At 34.4% G+C, this 10510-nt stretch overlaps 1 long non-coding RNA gene across 1 annotated transcript; it reads left to right on the top strand.

The window, feature by feature from the left end:
• The first annotated feature begins 7831 nt into the window (after window positions 1-7831).
• LOC138136395 (uncharacterized) lies at window positions 7832-10232 on the top strand. Its single transcript, XR_011161276.1, has 2 exons — window positions 7832-8553; window positions 8611-10232. It is a non-coding gene; the product is annotated as an uncharacterized lncRNA (long non-coding RNA).
• The last annotated feature ends 278 nt before the right edge of the window (window positions 10233-10510 follow it).

Below are 10510 nucleotides of genomic sequence, written 5' to 3'. Positions count from 1 at the left end.
TATGTCATTGCTCTGCCTCCCTCTCGCATTCTTTCTATCTCCGCTCCTGCATAACCATTTCTTTCGAAATATGCCTCCCTCTCTTTCCATACCCCTTTTCCTATTTCTTTCCTTTTTTCTTTCAGACACTCTTGCAAAATTCTACACTCTCCTCTCTCTATCAACCTCTCCTCAAATCTTATTGCTCTCTTTCCTGCTTCTATTCTTATTCCATCCCTTTTTGTTTCCTCCATCACTATATAGCCCGGTGTCTCTCTATCTACTCCTAGCACCCATTTCAAATATTTTCCTTGCACCCCTTCCAACCCTTCTTGCTCTCTCCATCCCCATATTTCCGCTCCATACATCATCACGCTTTTCACCAGACTATCAAACATCATTATTCTCCTTCTAAAGTCATGTCCAAATTTTCTCTCTCCTATCCCCCATACCGCTCCTATTATCTTATTCGCTTTTTTCACTAACTCTCTCACATGTGCTGCTGCTGTGTTTCTTTCATTCATCACATAACCTAAATACTTAAATTCTTTCACTTCTTCAATTTTATCCTTTTCCCATCTCCACTCATTTATTTTTCTCCTACCACCCCCCTTTCTAAACACCATCATCTTGGATTTCTCTACATTCACCGTCAACTTTTTCCTCCTCATATATTTCTCCATATTTCCCAACATTTCTTTCATACCTTTCTCCTCTCTCGCTAGCACCACCAAATCATCCGCGTATGCCAAAGACCACACTTTTTCTTTGCCCACCACGACCCCCCCTGCCTGCCCCTTCCTGAACATCTCCTCTATATCTCCTATAAACGCTGCAAACAGGCTGGGGCTTAGTGGACAACCTTGTCTTACTCCCTTATACGTCTTGAAACATTCACTCACTCTTCCATCCACTCTCACTCTACTTATCGTCTCTTCATATATCTCTTCTATTTTTGTTACCAGATGCTCATTTATCCCTTTCTTTCTCAAGTATTCCCACAGTAAGTCTCTTTCCACATTATCAAAAGCCGCCTTCAGGTCTACAAAAAATGCATATATCTTGCTACCCCTCTTTTTTATCTCATTTCCTATTATATGATTCAAGATATATACGTTGTCCATAGTCCCTCTACCTTTCCTAAATCCCGCCTGCCCGTCTGGTAACGCACCCCGCTCATTCATTTCCTTCATCAGTCTTTCTTCCACAATCATCGCGTATACCTTATATGCCGTATTAAGGAGCGTGATCCCCCTGTAATTGCTGGCTGTATCCTTTTCTCCTTTCTTATATATGGGGCATATTATCCCCTCCTTCCACTCCTGGGGGAAGCCCTCTCCCTTCCACACTCCATTCATTATCTCTAACAACCAATCAACTTCCCTTTCAGTTCCATACATCCACGATTCGTTCTGTATACCGTCCCTCCCCGGTGCCTTTTTCCTTTTCAGTTTTCTTAGTTGTTGCTCTAATTCTTCTCTTGTTATCTCTTCTATTTCTCCCACTCTGTGTTGTCTCTTTTCCTTTTCTTGTCTGTTTTCCTCACCCCCCAACAACTCACTGAAGTACTTTCTCCATTCCTCCATAGTAATTCTATCACTCACTATTTCTCCTTTTTTCTTTCTTTCCCTATTTATGTATCTCCACACCTCTTCTTCCGTCTTTATACCTTTCATCTTCATTTCTTCTTCCGTCCGTTTCTTTTCCTTCTTCTCTTTGCATACTAATTTGTACCTCTTGCGTGCTCTCTTGTACTCTTCCTTCGTTGCTTTTTCTTTTTTCCAATTTCTGAGTTTCTTTCTTGCTGCTTGCTTCCCTTCCCTGCATTCTTTATCCCACCACTCGTTTTTCCACAGCCCCATCTTCTTGTATTGGCTATTGTATAATTTAAAATATATATTTTCAGTTTTGTTTTTTATATTAATAAATTTTGAATAAATAGATTAATTCTGCGAAATTTGCCTTTTTTTGTTAAAGTGATAAAGCATATTATAGTATATTTTGTGCATATTTGTGCATATTTCAGTGCATTTTTAGCTAAAAAGTGTGCATATATATGCGCATATTTTCTTCATCTTTCACTGCATATAATTCGAGCTTTACAGTGATCACATTGAAGTTATTTTGTGGAAAATTTAGAAACAATGTAATTGGCCACGCTCTCTTGAACTGTTGCATTTAGCTTTAATAGAAACAATTTTGGAAAATTAAAAACGCATTGTACCTATTACATAATTCTGCTTTATTTGATGTAAATTATCGATAATTCGTGTTAAGTACAAGTTAGAGGACATTTGTTCAAAAGTGAATTTGTGCAGAATAAAATTTTTTCATGTAACTTTTTATAACTATTTTAGGTGATTTTACAATAATATTGAAAAAGCGGAAAATCAAGCGGCCTATTTTTAAAGTTCTTCAATGAAATGTATGTAATATTTATGTTACAAGTGTTGAAAAGGATCCATAGCTTTACGAATAACGGGCGCGAGACGCAGTGGAGCATTTGTATGTGAGTGAGTAAAACAATGGAGTTTTCACCATACAATATTTTTTGGGCTGCCTTTTGTAACAAAAAATATTTTTTAATTATTAAAATAATAACTATTACTTAAACAGTGTTCGAATATTTACACAAAACCTTTTCTTTTATAACATTAGAGACATAATTGTCTTTCAGTAACAATTGATTTGCCACAATTAATTTTTTCTAGCATTAGATTTCTCGTTTGTCTTTTGCAGCACTAGAGTTTTCTCTTTTCCATTGCCGCACGGTAATCCTCAACGTAAACTGTCAACAATGGTAGCACAAAAAAATGGCTTGTGCTTGTGTAGTTGTTCTACTTTTGTATTAGTGAATCTATTTAAAATTAATGTAATATTTATAAAAAATATTGATCGTTATAATTATAAATGTGTTTCACTGAAAACAGTGAAGATGAAATAATTTAAAAAGAAAAGGAGCAAATTGGATGAACAGGTACCATTGTGGATTACATTTAATCGATAAGTTTATTTTAATACAGGGTATCTGTAAATGATTGTCTGGTCCAGCTTGCTATGAAAAATTGTCAAATTTTGAATGCACCGCTTTATAAGATGTAAAATACCGTGTAAGCAACAATTACTATTTGTGTTGGCAATACATTCTGGTGACTTTTATGTCATGTTCCAACGATAAAACCATTTTATTAATAAAAGATTACAAAAACCAAGACGTTTAAATTTGAAATGTATGCCTGCTGTTCATAATGTCAATAAAACAAACCGAAATAGGTACAATTCAGTCTTGAAAATTTCTAGTATTTTTTTTATTGCCAACTGAAAGAGTTATTGTTGCTTACCCGGTATATTCAGCAAATTCTGAATTTTGCCAGTCTGCTTAGCTCTAAAACCGGATGTATTTGCAATTTGTATTGAATGAAATTTTTGCTGTTTATTAACGGTGATAAAACGAATATAAGGAACGAAAAAAGCGCGAATTAAACGCCATTAATGTCACAGTTAATGTGACAGTTAATAATACATTAAAATTGGACATATGTTCCAAAAAGGCGCCACAAGGCAGAATATAGCCTAAAGGAGTCCGTTTCGGCTCAGGGACGCGAGGTCGCGGGTTCCATTCCGACCCAGGGCGAAATTTAAAATAATTAAAAAAAAAAGGCTATATTCTGTCTCGTGATTCGGAAGTCACGTTAAGCCATTGTTCCCGGTCTACTGAGTTGGTCATCATGCCCCTCATAGATTTGTAAACCAGTCCTAGACTGTGTAACAAACTTTTTTTTTTTTTTCAAAGCTGGCTCGACCCGACAATCATTTATAGATATCCTGTATAATTAAGATAACTTTGTATGGTAGAAGAAATGAAATCTTCCCCAGTTTGACGAGTTGCGTAGTGTTAATTACTTACGATACGCAAAGATTGTCTCGTTTTTGTCTAGAATTCCAGTTGATAAAGAACAAGAGCATAAGTTAATCCCGTGCGAAGTAGCTACAAGTACATATGATGAAAACTTAATTGTGTCATCTCAACTTGTTGAATTTCAACTCACAGAAAGTCCAAATTTGTAGTCCAAAGTGATACCAGCGAAGGTAAATCCTACAGGTTTTAAAGTATTTGACAAAAAAATCAACAGAAGCTTTTTATTTTCTGCATTCCATTCGTACCAAGCACAAGAGGATAGAATATCAAAAATTCGAGTAGTCTGAAATATAAATCACTTTATGTACCTACGATCGTGTAAAAAGTAGGTACTTTTTGCACTAAAAATCGTCAAAGTTGACGTTCAGTGAACTGAGAGAATCGTGTCATCAAACTTTTAGTACACGCTTTTATGGCACAGAACTGTCAGAATACAACAATACAATTTTTTGGAAACATTGTTTAGAAGTAAGTTGCTAAACGACGTAGTTCTCAAACGACTTTGGTTATTCATAAAATATTGAATCAATAATTATTATTTTATACAAATTTATGTTGAAACCGGTGCGATGATTTCACGATCGTAGATAAAATGTTGTAAGACATACGAGTAAAAAGTTCCTTTGTGGCACTCACATCCTTTAAAATACTCCCGCGTACCTCGGTCGTATTTTAAACCCGTTCGTGCAATAAAGGATAACTTTTTACACTTAGGTATATCTTAAATAACTACCGTGCGATGGAAAATTAAAAAAATCGAGAGGGCCATGATTAATACGCTTCAGTTGGCAACACGTACAAATTTAATTCAAATGTCATCAGATGTCATTACAATAGAGAACTGTCATTATTAGTTATTGACTATTAAAATTTGCTATTACAATAATTAGGTCCATTCTGTAACTTCGTCGCTATGAAGCTATCCGTTAGCGATGTCGCTTGCAAACTATTTTCTTACCGAGCTTGATAGCGACTTATTGAAAATGAAAAATGTATATTCTAAGCGATTGAATCAATTTACAGAATACGAATATATTAAAAATCTCGCTAAGTAACGATCGACTTTGTTTTATCTGCAATTTAATTGATGTCCCAACTTTGTGAAGATCATTTGAAAACATGAAGCATTATGTTTGGAAGCTGAAGAAAGACATTTTGAACATTTACTGTAGTTCTTGTAAGAATACGATTGGAGCTCCTTCTGTATGATCCTTTAGCACAATGTTTGAGTAATAAAGATAATATTCATCCTGGAAGCAATATTTGTTCGTTGATTTCATTCATCAATTTTATATACAGGATGATTCATATAGTTTCATAAATATTTTAACCAGTCTCGAAAGGCTCTTGACAATAAAATTTTGAGTCATACATCAAAAATTGGTAAAAATTACCACTATCAGTAAATGCCATTCTTCGCTAAATTATTCCACTTTACGTCCAATGTATAACAAATGTCATGAATGTCATAATAGAAGCAAACAATTGTTGCTATAGAGAAATCTGGTATTATAAAGTTCGCTTTAGTTTCATTTTGACAACAACTTTCAACTTCTGACAGTTGGTTTCAACGTAAAATATTTTTATTTATCTGCAGTTGTTAAAAGGTGATAGTACACTCTTCAACATGCTTCATCTTCAACAATTTTAACTTTAGAACCTAGACATTTTTGTAAGAATGTCTAGGGGTTGGACTCTACCACCGATTAAAGTTTGTATGATACTATATGAACAAGCCTGTGTATTTACCAAAATTAGATCGTATTGCAGTCATTTACGGCGTAGCTTTTTGTCTTTTTGACTTAAGAAAGAGACAATAGAAAAGAGTCCCCAAAAACATAACCACTCTGTAAACAATCGGGTCGGGATGCACGTGGTCCTCACCAGAGAACACAGAACATATATGCATAGAACGGTACTGTGGGTGCTCATCTCATTGTTTCATTGGAGTAGGTGAGGAAATTCTTTTACAACCGACAGGGCGACAGGTCACACCTTTATGAAAATCAAGATTTCAACGTTCTCAAAATCACTAACCTAACTTTTAAGACTGACATCTGTTAATTGAAATCTCGCGGATTGCCAACTGAAATTTTTGGTCACAGCCAACTCTATTTTTTTTTTTCGATCGCATGGTAGGTAATTACTTGCCTCATTCAGAAGCACTTGTCCCGCTACACAGAAAATAATAACGATAAAACAATTCAAAGTGATCATTAGGCTCGCACGAACTTCCAAAATGGTGCTCATGTGTTCTTTACTCTAAAAGGAATGATTAGGAATTATAATACAATACATGCTCAATAAAGAAGCTTGCTTTGGACCACGCTTAAAAAAATTTATTCTTCTGCAAACAAGATGTTAACAAACACTTACGTTCAGAAAGAAAAACATCATTGAAATAGTACAGAGGGCACCCAGGATCACAAATACTGCCATCGCCAGACGAACAATTCGAAGAAGCATCTTTATTATGCTGAAAAAACGTCGTTAAAAGCGAAGGTATTAAATTTTGTTTCTACCTTTTGATGCAAACGTGATGGTCGATGCAAAAACGCAATTTCTGAGAAATTCTAGTGTGAAAAATTGCTTGGTCGCTTGAATTTTCACAATTTTCAGAAATTTGCAAAATATGTTCGTTAATCAGAAGCATCTGCACGTGCAACGCTAATGTTGTGTAGAACAGAGCCCCCCCGAGCCTAATCGAAGAAAATAGCACAAACGGCATGGTCGATAAATAAATCCAATCAAGAATATTCCCCCAAGTTCCAAAATGATTCTCAAAAATTATCGAAATAAGAATCCATTCTTTGTGATCACCGAATATAGGACACATGGCCACAGACAAAATTAGACAAATACCAAGAAAAACAAAATTGATTATCAAAAATTTTTTCGATTTGATTGCAATTTTTTGGCGTGCTTCGACACCGGCGCTGTCTTCTGACCAAAACTTGTTTTCACACTCACTCGATAGTTCAAAAGTTTTCGGTTCAAGAATTATTGCAAATAGCATTGTCACTACAGCCTAAGCAAATGATTAGTGAATTTTTATATTCAATTCTAAGGTATTCTAGTTACTTACATAAAGCATCAACATCATTATGCAGCCGTATTTTGCAATTAAATCGAAGGTAAAGTTGTTAAACATGAAGTGAAGCTGAATTAACAACAATATTGAATGAAAAGTCAAACAAAAGACGTTGGCGATTTTCGTATATTTGTTGTACGAAAAATCAATGTACACTGTCTTTAAACTCACATAAGTGTGATTTGTTAGTGAAAATTTAAAATGTGAATATCTGTCGTTAAGAAGAGTCGTCTTGTGGGACTTCATTGCCACTTACGCTTTCACTGGTAATAGAACATGGAAAATTACGTCAATTGAGATTAATATACCATCGATTATTCTTTGTTTAATAATTAAGCGTTATAATCACAAACAATAATTGTATTTCAATAGTCCAGCATAAAGCATTTTTTCTCGATTCCTGCATATTTAATAATGAATTTTAGGCTTATGGGAGTTAACCACGTATCTGAGTTTTGTAATTATTCCGGAGGGTAGGGGATAGAGGGGTACAAGGTACACAATTTAGGGTAATCATTGAACATGAAAAGAAAACTAAATGATCCTGTTATTGATGTGGGAACATAATACAGGGTCATTATATAAATGATTGTCCCATCGCAGTTGACTTGAAAACCCACACAAATTTTGAATGTGCCGCCAGCCTCGCAACGTTAGACAAACTATATAGTAGACAGATTTCCACTACCACCAGCAGCGCTACCTATCGGCGATACTAGTCTCACCCATATTATGAAGCTTGCGGCACATTCAACGCCTACTCCGATGGTAGAGGTCTTTCAATTTCTCAAGAATTGGTAAATGAAAACTGAAAACGTCGACAATTTTAGCCACGCGATACAAGACAATGGTTCGTTAATGATCAAGCCAACTGTGAAAAATGAAAATGCTGCAGATTTGCCACTTCAGATATAATAAAGGTTCTACGAATGACGATGTTTTCCGGTCGGTTTGTAGCGCGTACTTGAAACCGATGTTCGTCGTTTACGCAGATATGATTCACAACCCATGAGATATTGGATTGGACTGGATTGGATCAGGGGTAGGGCACTCTAATAGACGACCTTGAATCAAGTTTAATATTTTGCGGCAACTACAGATGGCGCTCAGATCAGAAAAAAAATAAAAAATTTGCTACTACCAACACAATTTAGTAATTCCTACGGTTGGTCATCCTGGATAAATCCCCAATCGCATTCACTTTCCTAGTAATTCCCAGAAAAGTGTTGCGAGGCATGACGCAATTTAGTGGAAAGTGGAAAAATACATGTAGGTTTTGTGTTTTTGTGTTCAATTTTTAAGTACTTTTGGACAATTTGTAAAGAAATGAAGCCGTGTTGTGTACCCGGATGTGAAAATATTCCAAATCGCAGGTAGGCTGTAAAAATTAAATTTTTAAACTTTGATAATAATCAATCAATGTTTACGAAAAATCAAAATTTATATTTAATTATTTATATTATGTTTGTTTCTCAGGCGTTAAGGAATCTTCCAAGACAGAAGACTGCTTCAGTCACCTTCAGGAAGAATATAAATATGTATGTTACTCCTGAAAAAATAAAAGGTAGGTCTGTTTTTATGTTATAGTTCAAATACCTAATTGATACTTATTTTAATTTAGATGCGCTTCGAGCTTTACCTCCTACCATCATTGGGCATTCTCCTGAATCCTGGTCTGTGGAAGAGCCAGAAAAGACATATCCAGCGATCAAATTAATTTGTAATCGAGTTATCCATGAATCCGAAATCGTATGTCGTTTCTTGAACAAAAAACAAAGGTTAGATCTGGACATATCAATCTAAAAGACATACGGATTCAAATCCATGGATGACTCGATTACAAATTAATTTGATCGCTCTTTACTTACCACAGACCAAGATGGTGAGGACTTCTTTGTTTACCACTCCCACTCAAAGTAAGAGATGAATCCAATTATCTTTAAAAAAATATTGGAATTTGTATTTATTTTATTTTTTTTACGAGTATTGTTTTACTATTGGGGACACGGAAAACTGGGCAGATGTGTCATTCATTGTCAACATTTCTAAACCATACCTTAGCTACTCATAACCAAGCTTAAGTTAATTTGACAGTTTTTTTGAAAATCTCAATCATAATGACGGTAAAGGTGCATTTACATTGACACTTTTTGAAATGACAATAACAGACTGCCCAGGATTTCATGTCCCTCATTGTACAATATTGTTTATAAGGAAGCCTTTAAAACGCGACGCATAGCGGAGTGCTTTTAACGTCGCAAGTGCTTTAAAGACCCTTAAAACGTGTATTATACGCTATTTTTATTATACTTGCACTACAATCTGAAAAAATATAACAAAAAAAGTAAATTCAAATACCTTTTCCGAAGTAATCTGTGTCATTAATTGTTGAGATAGAAATGGTCAATTGTTGTTGTTTCGTTCTCCTGTATATTTATTAAAAATTGTGTATAAATGTGTATAATAGGTATTTATTATTATTATTATTCAAAATGTAGGTGAATTTGAAAAAACGGGAAATGACATATGTATTTCGTATTTCGTAATGTAATTTGGGTTTTAAATATTTGTCAATTAATTGTCTACTCGACAGTACCTATCAAATAATTTTTAAACACTTTGTCATTGAATTATTTATTTATATACTGACATACCGTCAAAATATTGTAATCTATTTCTAAAAAGCTATTTTCAAACTGACAAACATGAAAAGAAACGTGTCCGGTTTTTTTTTTTTATTGAAATACATACAATTAAAACCAGACATCACTTTTGTGTTACGTCAAAATCCAAATGTGTAATTAATGCTTTTTTGACACTGACATTTAAATGATGGCTAGTTTTTTTTTTTGCCGGCCTTTGTACGTACTATCACGATCATAAAATGTTGGACATCAAACTTCTGTCACATTTAAAAAAATTACTCTAAACCATGCTTTATTGAAACTGTCACATGAAAGATGAAATTGTTGTCAATTTGACACCGGTTTAAAATATAATTTTTTTAATATTTTCTCGGTAAATCTGACATTCACATTTTCAAAACTGACACAATCAAAATTGAGGTTATTAATACATAAGGGTCGTTTTAAAATGTATGACAGCACGATGACATTAGTGTCCAAAATTTTTTGATCGCAATATATGTGTATATGTAGAAACGCCCTGTTTTATGCATTCGCTTTGCTCGTATATCAATTTTTGTATTCTTACATGTTTTATAATAAATATTGTAACATTTTATTTGACCTTGTTTTGAATTATCACCCTAAAAATTTTTTTGGAAGCAGTGCATAGTACAGGATTCAATTTTGCCGCCTTAGCACGATTACAGGCCTCCAATCAACTTTTTACCGATTCTTCGTAAAACTTTTTTGCGGCAACTATAGATGGCGCCGAAACTTGTTATCCGTTGAATCTGAGAGAGTGGCCAATCTATTCTCTTCTTTATCTAGCGATTGGATTATGAAACAGTAGAAAAGAAGGTAGCAAATGATGTAAATACACCTAATAAATATCAA

This window comes from Tenebrio molitor, chromosome 8, assembly GCF_963966145.1.
Source record: "Tenebrio molitor chromosome 8, icTenMoli1.1, whole genome shotgun sequence".
NCBI classification, from domain to species: Eukaryota; Metazoa; Arthropoda; class Insecta; order Coleoptera; family Tenebrionidae; genus Tenebrio; species Tenebrio molitor.
Note: the sequence above shows the minus strand (reverse complement) of the source record. Positions and strands in the feature narration are given on the sequence as shown.